This window comes from Perognathus longimembris, chromosome 2 (assembly GCF_023159225.1).
Source record: "Perognathus longimembris pacificus isolate PPM17 chromosome 2, ASM2315922v1, whole genome shotgun sequence".
NCBI lineage: Eukaryota > Metazoa > Chordata > Mammalia > Rodentia > Heteromyidae > Perognathus > Perognathus longimembris.
Window position 1 is genome coordinate 103,844,277 of NC_063162.1, and position 18,361 is coordinate 103,862,637.

The 18,361-nt window shown below is 37.2% G+C and overlaps 1 protein-coding gene across 1 annotated transcript in view; it reads left to right on the top strand.

The window, feature by feature from the left end:
* Window positions 1–18,361, top strand: part of Reln (reelin) — a 435,472-nt gene that overhangs the window by 92,903 nt on the left and 324,208 nt on the right. The window lies entirely within an intron of this gene.

Genomic DNA, 18,361 nt, shown 5'->3' on the forward strand with positions numbered 1-18,361 from the left:
TCAACTATAAACATTTAGTGTAGGCAGCTTGAGGCTGACTTTTTACATTAGTTCCTGTTTCCCTATTTCATTGATTTTAAAAAAGAGATCCATTTGCTTTAGAGTACAGGGATGCAGGTAGTTTTGTATTAGAAAAAAATTCAGGTGCTTTATCTGTATTTATGTCCATATGGAGAATCATCCCACTTATACATGAAGGTGGCCTTAAGAGAGCCTTTGGATAAGGCCAGCTCTCCCCACCCCTCCCCAAAATACTCCCAAAAACCAGAGCTTTGAATTTTGTCAAACACTTGGACAGAGTAGGAAGGCACTTGGCGCCAGGAGGAAAAAAGGCTTTGAAAAGGGAGGTGGGAAGACACAGTGGATGAATTTGGCTGACTTCACAGTGTTGCCTGGGGTCTACTCTGGTTTAGAATATGAATTAGGCATATTGTGGATAGTACACATTGTTTTATCACAAAAAGAAAATTGTTAATTTTTTTTACCTTCCTCTTGCTCATCTGTAACATGAAATAAAGAGTACATATACTTGATAGTTACTAAATAAACATTTGCCTCCTGTAGTCACAGAGAGTTTAAATTTCAGGGTAGCACAGAGGAAAATCTGCCAACCCAGGAGCTGCACTAAAGATTTTGTTTAAAGATAATAGCATTCAAAGGTGAGAATTCAGAGCCAAATATCAGCTGAGATATTTCAGCTAAAGAATGCTGACTTTTTTAAAAGAAAATATTTTGGATATTCCTAATTAAATTTTTATTCTTATTATAAGCATAATAGTTGCACAGACAGCTTAGTAACTTTGACCCAGTGCATTTAAAATAGTTTATAATATATATTTCAAAACAAAACATAGCACAGAGTCTTCTTTGACTTCATATTTTCATGCCCAAAGGACATATAACCAGTCTGTGAGTATTTTCTTTTTCACTAAGGCAATATAATGAACTAATCTTTCTCTTAAGGGCTGACATTTGGGGGGACTATTATCAAACTGGGAAATGTAAATGATGTGGTTTATTGAGTTTCTCTTTTTAAATGCAGGCACTGGCTCATGGTTTGAGTGTACTGTGTGTAACAATACCAGTCCATAAATAATATTTATTCTGTAACGAGATTCACACAGAAAGATTTAGTTAAATTGCTCCAGGTAAATAACTGTCATTTGGTTATCGCAGAAGTTGTTTTGCATCTCTTCAGTTATGGTCCTGAATCTGAAACAATGGAATTTTAGTCTTGCTAGTTCTTTTTTTTGTTAAATTTACTTGATTATAAACTATACAATTATATTTTGCATACCATCTGTCTTTAGTGCAAGAAGTGTATTGGCATGTTAGGGAAAAAATTAGGGATATCTAATTATTCTTTCTCCAACTAAGTAATGAACAGAGAAACACCCAATTCTTTGTCTTTAAAGGGTGTGTGTTTGGATTGTGGTGAGACTGGGCAGATATCAGAAAGGCAGACAAATGATACATTTGATGATGTGAAGAAATAAGAGAATTTCTGCTTGCTAATAATAATTTTATCTATGTCTTTTTCATTTAAGATTTCTTACTTAAAGTGTATGTATACATACTCACAGTACGTTTCATACTAGTCTAGAAATGAACACATTGCTTTATGGAGTAAAGATATATATTCTGGGGTATATGGTATAAAATATTTTATTAGTGACAATGTTTGACTTTTTTATGTTTATCAGAAACAATTTATTTTTTTTTTCAAATTTTTATTATCAAACTGATGTACAGAGAGGTTACAGTTTCATATGTTAGGCATTGGATACATTACTTGTACTGTTTGTTACCTTGTCCCTCATAACCCCCCACCCTCCCAAAAACATAAAATACCTAGGAATAACCTTAACCAAAGAAGTGAAAGACCTCTTTGATGAGAACTTTAAAAGCTTGAAAAACGAAATTAAGTCAGAACTAAGGAAATGGAAAAACCTCCCATGCTCCTGGATTGGGAGGATTAATATAATCAAAACGGCAATATTGCCAAAGGCTATTTACAAATTCAATGCTATACCCATTAATATCCCAACACCATTTTTTTAAGGAAATAGAGGAAGCAATCCAGAAATTCATATGGAACAATAAAAGACCTAGAATAGCAAAAACAATCCTAAGCAGAAAGAACAGTGCTGGAGGAATCACAATACCCAACTTCAAGCTGTATTATAAAGCTATAGTAATAAAAACAGCGTGGTATTGGCACCGGAACAGACCTGAAGACCAATGAAACAGAATTGAAGACCCAGAAATGAACCCACAGAACTACGCCTACTTAATCTTTGATAAAGGAGCTAAAACAATAGTTTGGAAGAAAGATAGCCTCTTTAATTAATGGTGCTGGTAAAGCTGGTTCAACACATGCAACAAACTAAAACTAGATCCTTATATATCACCCTGCACCAAAATCAATTCCAAATGGATTAAAGACCTCGAAATCAAAACAAACACCCTGAAAACACTAAAGGAAGAAGTAGGAGAAACACTTGGGCTCCTTGGCGCAGGACGGAACTTCCTTAACAAAGACCCAGAAATGCTACAAATCAAAGAAAGGTTGGACAAATGGGACTGCATCAAACTGCAGAGCTCCTGTACGGCAAAGGACATAACTAGCAAGATAAACAGAAAGCCCACAGACTGGGAGAAGATCTTTACCGGCCATTCAATGGACAAAGGCCTCATATCTAAAATATATGCAGAACTAAAAAAATTACCTTCCTCCAAAACAAAACTGCAAAGAACCAATAGCCCCCTTATCAAGTGGGCTAAAGACTTACAAAGAGACTTCTCTGATGAGGAAATGAGAATGGCCAAGAGACATATGAAAAAGTGCTCTACATCACTGGCCATAAAAGAAATGCAAAACAAAACAACATTGAGATTCCATCTCAACCCAGTAAGAATGTCATATATCAAGAAAACTAACAATAACAACTGTTGGAGGGGATGTGGCCAAAAGGGAACCCTTCTTCATTGTTGGTGGGAATGTAAACTGGTTCAACCACTCTGGCAAGCAGTATGGAGATTCCTCAGAAGGCTAAACACAGAACTCCCATATGACCCAGCAGCCCCACTTTTGGGTATCTATCCAAAAGAACACAAACAAAATCACAGTAAAGCCACTAGCACAACTATGTTCATCGCAGCACAATTTGTCATAGCTAGAATCTGGAACCAACCCAGTGCCCCTCAGTAGACGAATGGATCAGGAAAATGTGGTACATATACACAATGGAATTTTATGCCTCTATCAGAAAGAATGACATTGCCCCATTTGTAAGGAAATGGAAGGACTTGGAAAAAATTATACTAAGTGAAGTGAGCCAGACCTAAAGAAACTTGGACTCTATGGTTTCCCTTATTGGGTATAATTAGTACAGGTATAGGCAAGTCACAGCAGAGGATCACAAGAGCCCAATAGCTATACCCTTATGATCACATAAGATGATGCTAAGTGAAATGAACTCCATGTTATGGAAACGATTGTTATATCACAGTTGTAACTACTTTCAACGTCCCATGTGTATCTGTAGCTACTATTATTGATGATGTTCTTGTATCACCTTCCTGTGGTCGTACCTACACTATCTCTGTAATCTTATCTGAGTATATTGGAAACAATGTTTGACTATTGATCTTAATTGCAATACTTTTTCTTTTGGCTTAAAACATGAAAATAAGAGAAAAAGAAGTATAAAGTAATTTTGTACTTTTGAAATATTTTATGACACTTGTATTTCTAAAATATAACTTAAAAAGTGCCTTTGTCTTGTGATGTGATTTTTAAGATGTGATTCCTGTGTACTTTCTTGGAGTACAACCTTCCTTGTAGAATGAAGACACAAATTTGGTAAACTTGTCACATTTGTCAGTCTCAGAGGAAATCCGGGTGAGGAAGTGCACAGAAAAGCACCTTTGAAAAAGTATTATGCAGACAAAGGAGAAAAGTCTTTTAGAGCTGTATAGCTTTTTCCCACTGCACAAGGTCTTTGCCTACATCTGTATCCCACAGTGCTACTGGTGTCCTCTGGATTCCCCACTTGCAGCTATATACCATTGCGTTTTCATGGAACAGTTTCTTGAGCCACTGCTGGTAGTGTCTCCAGAAGATGTTATGAGAGCACTGAAGTGAAGCAGTTGCATGATCTGCTCCCTTTGCTGGGGTGCAAGATTCTTGCATTAGTAGCCTGGGCCTTCCTCTCCCACTAATGACTTCGTGTCCTTGGAAAAATGATGTGCTGGGCTTAGGTTATTCACCTATGAATTGAAATTAAGTCAGAATCTTTTAGGGATCCTTCTGTCTATAACACTCCTGAATTCTTCCACAAGGTTCTTGTTCAGGAATTGTCTTTTGGGCAGAGACTATATAATCATTCTTTAATAGTGTTAGCCTTTTCTTTAAGAATTGTACTTGTTATATTTCATTCTTTCTTGAGTTTTCGACATCTTAAACTTATCTGAGAGAGTTTGGCTAGAATAAGTTATAGCTGATGGTTGGCCTCTGAATTAATTCATGAATCCTTCGTTGACTTTATTTTTTGAATGACAGCTATATTTTTTATTACCAATCCCTCCCTGTTTTCTGCTTCAAGGATGCTCAGAGAAAGAACTAAATCCCCCCAAATAAAACCTATTCTTGATCTTACCCAAATTATCACCATGCTCTTTAGTTTTCCATCATATAAATATACCACCTTTACTAATTTACATTTCTCATTGCCTATTCACCCCTGAGTATTCTACTGTAGACCCTTTCATTTTGATTTCATACTATTTTACTGTCATAAAATTTAAGGATGTTGTGTTAGCCAAATCCAATGGTCTGTTCTTAATATCTTACATTTCCTAGTCTCTTGGCAGTATTTGACAAAGTCAGCCATTTCCTACCTCCAGAATTTTGAACTAAATGGGTTTGTTCTATTATTATTATTATTATTATTATTATTATTTTGTAAGCTAGTGTTTTTGTAATGCCATGTGGCTGGTCTTGTTACTGAAACTATATGTTACTCACACATACAGATTACTCAAATTTAGGCAGCGTGCCACTCATTAAAAATATCCATTTCAAAATATTGTGATTCAAGGCCTAGTATCAACCCATTTGCAGTCTTATTAAGGTCTTAACTCTTTCTTCTCTATCCCTGGGTTGATAACAGTGCATTGATCTTTAATATGCTGCATTCTTTCCAGTATGTGAGCCACCAAAGCTTATTATAGTACTCTTCAAGCAGTCCTTCCTACTCACTTTATACCAAGGAGAAAATATTATGTTCTTCAAATGCCACAGCACTTATACATAAGCACTTATCTTATATGTTGCACCTTAATATTTATTTAATCTCCAAAGTTAGGATGTAAAGTTACTGTTATCAGGAGGTTTGCAAGTTAAACCTGAATTTTTTTTTTTTTTTTTTTTTGCCAGTCCTGGGGCTTGGATTCAGGGCCTGAGCACTGTCCCTGGCTTCTTTTTTTGCTCAAGGCTAGCACTCTGCCACTTGAGCCACAGCGCCACTTCTGGCCATTTTCTGTATATGTGGTGCTGGGGAATCGAACCCAGGGCCTCATGTATATGAGGCAGGCACTCTTGCCACTAGGCCATATCCCCAGCCCTGAATTTTTTAATACAGCTGTAATAAATGATGTAGTATACTAAGAAGGTAAAGTTTCACATCAATGTTATGCTATTGATGACTTTGAGGAAGATGACAAGGAGTCAATAAATGTTTTATATTTTTAATAATAGTAGTAATAATAAATGCCATTTTAATAATAGTACTTGACTGTTGGGGTCAGCTGTGGCCCCTTAAAGGCCACAGCTGACCTTGGCCTGCCCCTCCCCTTCCTGCCTTTGGCAGGAAGAGAAGGCCCTGCTCCTGGGGCAGCACGTGTGTAATGGAGAACACCCCAAAAACCCCATCCTTGGGGGCTGGGGCTCCGCCCACAAGGGAGGTCCCCTGACATCACTTGATGGACAGCTCTGGTGCCCAATATGTTCTCCCTTTCCCTGTGCCCGCCTTTGGGGTATATCTGGTGGGGGGGGGGGGCTCCTCATTTAAATAAAGTAGAACGTCCCAGAGACACCTCTGAAACTCCACGCGCCGGCCTCTTCCGTGGGCTCGTGGGCATCGGGGTTTCGCACCCACACGCGCCCCAAGGCTAAACCCGGGACCCCACTCCCGCGTCCATTACCCTACCGGCCGGAGGGGGCGTGAGAGAGTGGTATGGATCCCTCATGAAGAGTTAGGTAAGCCCAGGACCCTTCCCCACGTGATGGGTAGGGATAGAGTTAAGCCCGGCGAATTTTACAACCCCAACACTTGACACTTTCACTTATTTTAGAATTTTGATTTGTTTGTTTTCCAGGAAATACCTAGCTAATCTCAAACAAATATGAATATGCTTTTTCATGTTAATTAAAAAAATCTCCCTTGGGAATTTAATTTTTTTTTCAAATTTTTATTATCAAACTGATGTACAGAGAGGTGACAGTTTCATACATTAGGCATTGGATACATTTCTTGTACTGCTTGTTACCTCCTCCCTCATTCCCCCCTCCCTCCTCCCCCTTTCCCTTTCCCCCCATGAGGTGTTCAGTTCACTTACACCAAACAGTTTTGTAAGTATTGCTTTTGTAGTTTGTCTTTTTTTACCCTGTGTCTCTCAATTTTGGTATTCCCTTTCAATTTCCTAGTTCCAATATACTCAGATAAGATTACAGAGATAGTGTAGGTACAACCACAGGAAGGTGATAGATACAAGAACATCATCAATAAAATAAGCTACAGATACACATGGGATGTTGAAAGTAGTTACAACTGTGATATAACAATCCTTTCCTTAACATGGAGTTCATTTCACTTAGCATCATCTTATGTGTTCATAAGGGTATAGCTATTGGGCTCTTGTGATCCTCTGCTGTGACTTGCCTAAACCTGTACTAATTATTCTCCCTTGGGAATTTTAGTTAGATTGTGAAGGGTCGAGTGTTACATCTCAATCCTATCTAAAATGATTTTAACTCTGTTCTGACAATATACCTAGTGGTCATTCTGACTAGAAAAATATAGATAACAGCATAAGAAACAACACATAACATTGGTACTCTCTACTTTTTCCTCTTTGGCATTTTCTGTGGTTTAAGTATTCCCAGCATGGCCTGCATGGAGAGTTGGGAAAAGGTGTGCACTATCAGCCGTCAGCAGTGAGTATGAGCCAGCTCCTCCTGCACAAATGCTGCTGTTTTCACAGGGCCATTGTGAAGATTTATTGGGTAAAAAAGTGCAAGTCATATGTAGGCCTTGAAAAATGGTAATCCTTGTAGTTTTAAATAATTTTTTTCCAGTCCTAACTCATTTAAAAGTATTCAACAGATTCTTCCTCGTTATACATTCTCCTGCATGTAAACATTCAGTTTTCAGTACTATCAAAGGAACCATAAAACAATGTGATCACATTTAGTGCCTTACCCCATATAGTAATTGGTTTGCTACACATTATAGTTAAAATAAAAACTTAAATACCTTCATATAATTAAAATAAAAATTTATATACTTTGATCCCTTAGGGAACATAAGTAGGGTTACTGTATTTGCTTCACAGAATAAATAATAGGATGAAAAGTAAGTGTTTTGAGAGTTGAGTATGAAGTTTTTCTGGACTTTTTCAGTCTTGTTGACATTGTCTATTACTATTGATAGACAAAGCTGAGGAATATTAAAAAATTCCCTTGTGGGTATAATAGAGTGAATGGCATGTTCCCAATTCAGTTTATTGTGGGTAGGCTTACGTATTAAAATCCAATAAACAGGTAATTTTATGAATGCCTTTAGAGGATAAGGTATAATAATTTGCTTGAATAGATTTGATCTTTTGTTCCTGGGAACTTGAGGAATGTTAATCATTTTTAAATTGAAGTGGTCTTGGTTTCTTTTATTGAGTATCTTTATTTGTCTTTGGATTCTTTTTCTCATTGGTGACAAATCAGACAAATCCTAAGACTCTTGTCACTATGTTCTGGGCTTCAATTATTAATATTTTGGGCAATTTGCTAAAGATTTGATAAATATATATAAGTGTAAAGTTAAGGATAAAACTAGGTTTTGTGAGGAGCCTCTCAAGTTGTTACACCAAGGGAATGAATTGAAATTGGATATATTATGTGCCGTGTTATTAAAGCTCTAATTTATACTGTGCTTACATTTTATTTAACCGAGTGTTCATGAAATATAAAGCCTTTAATTGTCACCAAATGGGCATAGCATTGTCATGATGAAACAGATATGGTCATGCATTGAGTTGTATTAGTGTCATTTGTGCACACTTAAGAAAGTTACATTGTTTTCTCATTAGAGCTATCCATACCATTTCTGTTATTTTTTCTACTTTGTTCTCCCATTTAGCCAGTAATTTTTCAAGAGTTTAATCATTTTGGTTTGAGAACTAAGGAGAACAAGGATATGATACACTTTCTAGTGACTCCCGTACTCATAGAGTTGGGAACATAGAATTGTGGTCTTTTACCATTAGTTGTCTCCATTATTTGCCTTCTAGGCAAGCCTCTATGCTCATCTACATTATGTGCAATAATGTATATGTATTGTTCCCATACAGAAATAGCATTCATTCCTAAGTCCAGTTACGAATATTAAGATGAATTAATTAGTAAATCTTGAAGCACCAGTGTTGAGTATCTTAGGGTTTTGTGTTCTATTGCAATGTATAGTCATAAGGTTAGATAGCTAAGGTAGCACTACAATGATCATTATGCAGATAAGAAAGGAAAGGCCCCCAGGATAAGCTAAATATAATTGTATCTATATTCTTGTAGTGGTGGTTAGAATTTATAAGTATCTTCTGCCTCCAAAAAGCTGTGCCTTCATAAAAATTATCTAGGAACCTGGGGCAGGTTGCTCATGCCTTTAATCCTAGCTACTCAGGAGGCTGGGATCTGAGGATAGTAGTTTGAAGACAGTCTGGGCAGGAAAGTCTGTAAGACTCTTATCTCCAATTAACACCAAGAAGCTAGAAATGGAACTATGGCTCAAGTGGTAGAGCATTAGCCTTTAGTAATAAAGCTCAGGGACAGTGTCCAGGCCATGAGTTCAAGCTCAGTTCTAGAAAAAATAACTATCTAGGAAATGATGGAGACCTTGAGTGTGTTAAGTATATTGGCCATGATCACACAGCTATTAAATGGCAGAAGCAGGATTTGCATGCTAGCTGCTTGTTCCAAGCCCTGTGTATTTAAACAGTACACTGCACTGCACCCTATAGAGAATACTAAAGGACAGACTAGACACATATATCATGTCTAGTTTATATATGCATGCCATAGTTAACTTCAGGTGGCAAAGAAAGGTTATTTCCCAAAATGCTACTGAAGAGGGTAGTTATATCAAATATCATGGTTTTGTAAATTTGTCAGAAATATGACTGAAGTCATATTACATTTAGGGATAAATGTAAACAACCTCAGCAAAGCCTTAAAGATGTGGCTCTTTCCTTCTCCTTCCCTGGTGACTTGTTTTCCTAGAGTAGAACAAGTGATTAGCATATTTTATTCTTGTTGTTAATGCCAAGCCTGTTTACTACAACTGGATTTGCCTGATTGGCAGCGTTTAGTGCAGAGCTCAGTGGTTCTCTGAGGAGCTCTTAGACATCAGCTGTAAATCATCTGCTCAGCAGCCCTGACCATGGGCTCTATACCTCCCACCTGGTGCACTGGGCACAGACTTCCCTACCTTCACCATATGTGTTAAGAATCATGCTTAGCCTCTGGGGAGAGCACTACAAATCAGAAGGTGAACTTGTAACTCTCTGTACAGGCCCTCATGTGTGGGAATCCTGTTACTTATAATTGGGATTGTGTTTACCCATCCATACACAATCATGTGAGGCTGCATGGAGAAGAAAAGACAGCCTGCTGATCAGAGGCATATTTACCTTCCTCTAAGAACTAGACAGTCTGGGGAGGGCGGGGGCGGTGTGCATTTCGCTGCCACTGTTTTCAATGGAGTGCTCCTTATTTCTTAAAACTATAGTGAATCTGTGTTTAACCATAAAAAACGTGATCTTTCCTAGTTACAGTCATTAGAAAGTTATCTGTTTTCATGTCTCTAGAAGACAAAAATCATAGATATAATCTAAGCATGAACTTTGCTTGTCTTAACATGTGCTGGAGGGAAAGGGGTAATGTAGTTAACTGAGTTAATAATCAAGTAGGGTAGCTTTTATTAATTTTTGCTATGTGCAATAAATGCTTCCTGGGTGAAAGTATAAGTTGTTGTATGATAAATATCCATCTGTTCTTCTAGAGTTCATATTAGCCAGTGGTTTCTTGTATAAAACACTATAGGAGATAATGGGTTATTTCCTTTAAAATGTACATGTTAATTTCAAAAAGTTATGTTGACTTTTGTATACAATTTCCAATTCAAAGTTAAGTTTTTCTTCTACAAGTTTTTATCAGCAATTTTACTTTTTCTTGCCAGTGCCTGGGCACTGTCCCTGAGCTTCTTTTGCTGAAGGCTAGCACTCTATCACTTGAGCTATCATGCAACTTCTGGCCTTTTCTGTTAACATGGTACTGAGGAATTGAAGCCAGGGCTTCATACCATTAAGCCACATTCCCAGCCCAGCAGATTCACTTTTTAATGTAAAAATATCTGTTCCCTTCCTGTTGCCTACCCTTCTAACCAACCCCTCTGTTGATTATTTTATGTGCTGATGTTTCATAATATTATATTTTGCATTTTAGAAAATGACTTCCTATTTGATAGCCTCTTAATGAAGAGTAACCCTGATACCTAACTGGTGCACAGAAATATTCATGCTATCATAACAGCAAATTTATTTTCCTGACTGAGAATATAGTAACTACTGTGTTCACCTTTCCTTGAAGCACATTATGAGTTGAATTATGTCATCCTAAAAGACATGTTAAAATCTTAGCCCCAAATAACTCAGAGTGAGACCTTATTTGGAAATAGGCTGCTTGCAGAATTAATTTGTGAGGTGAAGATGAGGTCATAGGAGAATGGGTTGGGCTTCGAATCCAATATGCATGGTATTTTTTTAGAAGAATATGGCTACATGAGTGTACAGACACAAGAAGATGCTATATGACAATGAATGCTGTGTGACTGGAATGATGTTCTGTACTCCGGGGAGTACCTGGGGCTACCCGAAGAGATGCTCCCTCAGAGCCTTCTGATGGAACCAACTCTGTTGACACTCTGATTTTGAACTTCTAGCCTCCAGAACTGTGAGATAATTTCTGGTGCTTTAAGCCACCCATTGTGTGGTATTAGGTTATGACACTCCTGGCAAACTAATACAAGGCATAAAGCAATTAATTTTGTCAGTCCTTTTAGACCTAAAGTCAAACACTTGTTCAGCCTTGCCTGGTGTCTTGCAATAATGTTCCCATTGCCCTTGATGCTCTTTTGGGCTATATATACCCATTCATTGCATACACTATCACCATTTTAACATTTTTTTCCTCCTATCTAAATTTGTTCCCATTGATTGTTTCCCATTTGTGTTCAGAGCAATAAAAATCTAGCACCATCCAGCTAGCTCATAAATCCATAGCAGACCAACACTGAAATTCACTCTACTAACTTTAAAATGCTGCTATGCTTCTCCTGGCACGATCCCTCCATTTTCTTGAATGGTACAGTGCTGGAATCAAATCAAAGCATTTTATGTTCTTACACCATCAGTATTACAACTTGGTGTGCTGTTATTGACCACACGATAATAAATTAAGAATCTGACATAATCTCAGAAAGTCACAAGGAAGATGATTTTTTACACAAAATCTCCTAATCCTTTAATTCCCTTGACCTGGTATAGTCTCTAAACCAGTTGTAACCAAACTTCCTTTAAAAAACAACAACTGTGTTTCCCTATTAAGCAGTACTTCTTTCCAAAGGGCATACAATTTTTAAATTTTATTTTGGTTTATTTATGATATGTTATGAAATTATAAGTGCGCAAACAAGGTCAGACTAAAGCTACTAGCACTACCATGTACCTTGTAGTATTATTTACCATAGCCATGATATGTAATCATCTCAGATGACCCTCAGTAGAAGATTGGATCAAGAAAATGTGGTCTACACACACAATAGAATTCCACTCATCCTTAAGAAAGAATGATACTGTAACATTGTTAAGGAAATGAAATGACTTGGAAAAATCATATTAAGCAAAGTAAGTCAGACACAAAGACACTAGGTTTCATGTTTTCCCTCATTTTGGTAGCTGGAATATGATTATAAAGCTACACTGGGTGGTAAGCAAGTGGTTACAAAGGAATTAACTGAAGCAGAATAGACTCTATGCAGCGTGCAAGTAGTATAGTTCTTTTTTAAAATAAATATATAGTATTTATTTTTTATTTATTGTCAAAGTGGAGTACAGAGCGGTTACAGTTTCATATGTAAGGCAGTAAGTACATTTCTTATTCAACTTGTTACCTCTTCCCTCATTCTCCCCGCCCCCCCCCCCCCCCCCCCCCCCGCCGCCGCCTTTCCCATGAGTTGTACAGTTGTTTACACCAAAGGGTTTTGTAACTATTGCTTTTGGGATGGTTTGTCTTTTAATCCTTTGGCTCTCCGTTTTGGTATTCCCTTTCCCTTCCCTAGTTCTAATACACATATATAAAGTATCCAGGGTAAGAAGATCAGATACAGTGATAGCAGAGGTAAAACCACTGGAATGAATATGAGAGAGAGAAAAGGGTACTGTTTCACATGGCATGTTGAAAATAATTACGGCAATGATATACCACTTGTTTCCATAACATGGAGTTCATTTCACATAGCATCATCTTATGTGTTCATACAAGCATAACTATTGAGCTCTTGTGATCTTCTGCTATGACTAACCTAAACCTGTACTAATTATTCCCTATGAGGGAGACCATAGAGTCCATGTTTCTTTGGGTCTGGCTCACTTCACTTAGTATGACTTTTTTCCAATGAATTTCCTTATGAATGGGGCAATGTCATTCTTTCTGATAGAGGCATAGAATTCCATTGTACTGTATATGTACCACATTTTACTGATCTACTCATCTGCTGAGGGGCATCTGGGTGGGTTCCATATTTTAGCTATGACAAATTCTTCTGTGATGAGCATAGTTGTGCTGGTGGCTTTAGTGTGGTCTTGCTTGGTCAAGGGTCATAGGGAAGCTCTATCTTTAGCCTTCTTAGGAACCTCCACACTGCTTTTCAGAGTGGTTGAACAAGTTTACATTCCCATCAATAATGTAAGTAGGGTTCCCTTTTGGCCACAACCCCTCCAGCATCTGTTATTATTAGTTGTCCTGATAATGGGCTGGTGTGTGGTGGAATATCATTGTTGTTTTCATTTGCATTTCTTTTATGGCCAGTGATATAGAGTGCTTCTTCCTGTGTTTTTTGGCCATTCTCATTTCCTCTTCAGAGAAGTCTGTCTCTTTTTAGGTCTTTAGCCCATTTGTTGAGGGGGCAGTTGGTTCTTTGAGGATTTGTTTTGGAGGAATTTAATTTTTTGAGTTCTGCGTATATTTTATAGATATGAGGCCTTTGTCTGTTGTATGGCTGGTAAAGATTTTCTCCCAATCTGTGGGCTTTCTGTTTACCTTGCAAGCTATGTCCTTTGTTGTGCAGAAGCACTGCAGTTTGATGCAGTCCTACCTGTCCAGCCTTTCTTTGATTTGTTGGAGGGGGTTAAGGGGAGAGAATGCAGGAAAAATTCATTCTATATATCACATAATTGAGAAATGAAGGGAATGGATGGGCTCAAAGGGGTCACAGATTTTGAAGTGATGACACAGATCAAGATGCATTGTATACATAAACTGCCTTGTCAAAAATATTAAATAAATAACCTTAAATTAAGATAAGGAAAGGGTGGGTGAAAATCTTGAAAGGGGTGACATTAATCAAGATATGCTGCACTCATAAACTGCCTTGGTGAATGGCAACTCCTTTGTACAACTACTTAAAGATAATAAAAGTACTTTTTAAACCCACAAAAATTACATATATTAGTAAACTTTTTAAACAGAGTTGTGTATTTATATTTTTTGTTTTCTCTTAGCCTGCAAATTATACATACTTTTCTACTAATATTCCAACAAGCTATACATATTTGATATTGAAATGCTAATCTCATATTTTTCCCTATTCACTCATTTATAGTTTATATATGAGTTAATTCTTTTAGAAAAAAGTTCAATGATTGCCCTTTTAATTAGGTACTAAAGTAACTTCAATTCTAAAATTAAGTTTATCTCAAAAAGTATTTACTAAAAGTTATGTGATTATCAACAGCATAAGAACTTAAATATGATTATAAATGCAAACGAAATATAATATATTGTATATAAAATCTAAATGAAATCATATGATAAGAGCATGGTTATTTGGCTTAACATGTAGAAATGAATTCCAGTGAGAAACTTCACAGATCCTACAACCAGCTATTATATGTTAAAACTAAATTAAAACAACAGGAGAGAAAAAATAGAATTGATCTTTCTGCTTTCATAATTTATTTCTTTTATTGTCAGAGTGATTGACAGAGGGATTACAGTTTCATATGTAAGGCAGTGCGTACATTTCTTATCCAACTTGTTGCCTTTCACAAATAATTTTCTTTTTTGGGCTGGGAATATGGCCTAGTGGTAAAGTGATCGCCTCATATACATGAAGTCCTGGGTTCGATTCCTCAGCACCACATATATAGAAAAAAGCTGGAAGTGGCGCTGTGGCTCAAGAGGTAGAGTGCTAGCCTTGAGCAAAAAGAAGTCAGGGACAGTGCTCAGGCCCTGATTCCACGCCCCTGGACTAGCAACAAATAAACAATAATTTTCTTTTTTCAAGAATCTGCTTTCAGCATTTCAAGTTAATGTATATTTAGATAGTAAAAAATATCACTTTTTAGTTTTGTCTAATCATTACCCTTGGTTTACCTTGATAAGTTCATAGGTTATCATAGTTTAAAAAGAGCTCTACTGGGGCTGGGAATATAGCCTAGTGGTAGAGTGCTTGCCTCATATACATGAAGCCCTGGGTTTGATTCCTCAGCACAACATATACAGGAAAACCCAGAAGTGGCTCTGTGGCTCAAGTGGTAGAGTGCTAGCCTTGAGCAAAAAGAAGCCAGGGACAGTGCTCAGGCCCTGAGCTCAAGCCTCAGGACTGGCCAAAAAAAAAAAAAAAAAAAAAAAGAGCTACACTTTATTTACCTAATTTATTTTATAGTCATTTAGATGCAAGTGGTGTGAAACATTCATGTTTTTGTGATTTAACATTATAATTATTCTCTCACTTGTGTTTGAATTTTAATAAAATGTAAATGTAAGTAGTACATAAATCATGTGAAAAATAATTTTCCTGGGATTTGCCCTTTAAAATAGTATTTGATTTCTCTTATCTAGGCAGTGCAGCTAGAAAATGTGAGTTAGCATGTTGGAGCTGACACATGATGAAATAAACATATCTCATCAATAAAATTCATTGCTAATGCTTGCTATGGTACATAATCTGTACCATGTTATATACAGATAAATTGCTTGCAATAAACTATAAGTTGATGCATATTTAAGCAGTGATTTTGTTATATGTTGTTTAATAGTCTATATTCTACTAGTAAGTTCTGTATGATGATAAAGATGGGCTATGGGATGAAGTTCCTTTATCAGAATAATATTTTTTTAAGGAATTAAGGACATAGAAATATGGGCTTGTCAAAGTTATAGTGATATAGTTATTAGCCAATATTTATGTAGTATTTACCTCTGCACTATGCATTGTTCTATACATTTTATACTTGCACTTGGTACCCAAATTAAGTGAGTACTATTGGTTTTTGCACTTTAAATGTCCAAAACTTTGGCAAAGTAGCAGGATATAAAATACATCCTCAAAAATTAATGGCTTTTATATACGCTAACAACCTGAAGAGCGAGGCTGAAATCAGAAAAGCAACACCTTTTGCAATAGCCTCAAAAAACATAAAATACCTAGGAATAACCTTAACCAAAGAACTGAAAGAACTCAATGATGAGAACTTTAAAAACCTAAAAAAGGAAATTAAGACAGAACGAAGGAAATGGAAAAACCTCCCATGGTCCTGGATTGGGAGGATTAACATCATGAAAATGGCAATATTACCAAAAGCTATCTACAAATTCAATGCAATACCCATCACATACCAACATCATTCTTCAATGAAATAGAGGAAGAAATTCAGAAATTCACATGGAACAATAAAAAACTCCGAATAGCAAAAACAATCCTAAGTAGAAAGAACATTGCAGGAGGGATATCAATACCAAACTTTAAATTGTACTACAAAGCTATAGTAATAAAAACAGGTTGGTCCTGGCACAAGAACAGGCCTGAGGACCAATGGAACAGAACTGAAGACCCAGAAATGAACCCACAGACCTACGACTACCTATTCTTTGACAAAGAAGCTAAAAATATAGGTTGGAACAAAGACAGCCTCTTCTACAAATGGTGCTGGGCAATACTGGGCCAACACCTGTAGCAAACTAAAACTATCTATCACCCTGCACCAAAATCAACTCCAAATGGATCAAAGACCTGGAAATAAAATCAGACACTCTGAAAACTCTACAAGAAGAAATAGGAGAAACTGTAGGACTCTTTGACACTGGAACAAGGGCCCAGAAATCCAACAAATCAAAGAAAGGCTGGACAGGTGGGACTGTATCAAACTGCAGAGCTTCTGCAGGGCAAAGGATATAGCTTCCAAGATAAATAGAAAGCCCACTGATTAGGAAAAGATCTTAACCAGCCATACAACAGACAAAGGCCTCATATCTAAAATATACACAGAACTCTAAAAGTTAAATTCCTCCAAAACAAAAAATCAAAGAACCAAAAGCGCTCTCAACAAATGGGCTAAAGACCTAAAAAGAGACTTCTCTGAAGAGGAAATGAGAATAGTCAAGAGTCACATGAAAAAGTGCCTTACATCATTGGCCATAAAAGAAATGCAAATCAAAACAACACTGAGATTTCACCTCACCACATTAAGAATGTCTATTATTAGGAAATCTAATAATAACAAATGCTGGAGAGGATGTGGCCAAAAGGGAACTCTACTACATCGTTGGTGCAATGCAAACTTGTTCAACCCCTCGGGAAAGCAGTGTGGATATTCCTAAGAAGGCTAAACATAGAGCTCCCCTATGACCCAGCAGCCCCACTTTTGGGCACCTACCCAGAAGACTACAAGCAAGACCACACTAAAGCCACCAGCACAACTATGTTCATCGCAGCACAACTTGTCTTCACTAAAACATGGAACCACCCTAGATGCCCTTCAATAGACGAGTGGATCAGGAAAATGTGGTACATATACACAATGGAATTCTATGCCTCCATCAGAAGGAGTGACACTGCCCTATTCGTAAGGAAATGGAAGCACTTGGAAAAAATCATACTAAGTGAAGTGACACAGACCCAAAGAAATATAAACTCTATGGTGTCCCTCATAGGGAAGAGCTACTACAGGAATAGGCTAGTCATGGTAGAAGACCTAAATACCTCAATAGCTACACCCATATGACCACATAAGAAGATGCCAAGTGAAATGAACTTCACGTTATGGAAAGAAGAGTTATACCACTGTTGTAATTATTCTCAACATGCCATGAGAACTCATACTAGTTTTTTTCTCTTTTTCCCTGTATGTTTGTTTGACTGAGTGGTTTGTCTAGTTTTGTTTCTCTCGTAGTCCCTTCCTGTGGCTATACCCTTGATATCACTGTATTACATCTGAGTACCCTGGATTTTGTCTATACGAGTAATAGAACGGGGGAAGGGAGAGGGAATACCAAAATCAAGAGACAAAGAACAAAAATACAAACCATCCAAAAAGCAACATTTAGAAACCATTTGGTGTAAACCAACTGCACAACTCTTAGAGGGAGAGGGGAAGAGGGCAGGGGGAGGGGGGAAATGAGGGACGAGGTAACAAGTAGAGTAAAAAATGTACTCACTGCCTTTAATGTGAATCTGTAACCCCTCTGTATCACACTTTGACAATAAAGAAAAAAAAAGGAAAAAATGTGAGGAAACTGAGGCACTGTGAGTATTCCTATAACTTACCAAAGACATAGCAAGTTTGTGGCAGCAGGAGTGAATGGGAACCCAGGCTGTCCAACTGTAAAATCTTGTTATGGATTGCTACTCTCCAGCTTTCCCTTATCACAGTTTGCTTTTGTTTTTTTTTTTTTTTTTTTGGCCAGCCCTGGGCCTTGGACTCAGGGCCTGAGCACTGTCCCTGGCTTCTTCCCGCTCAAGGCTAGCACTCC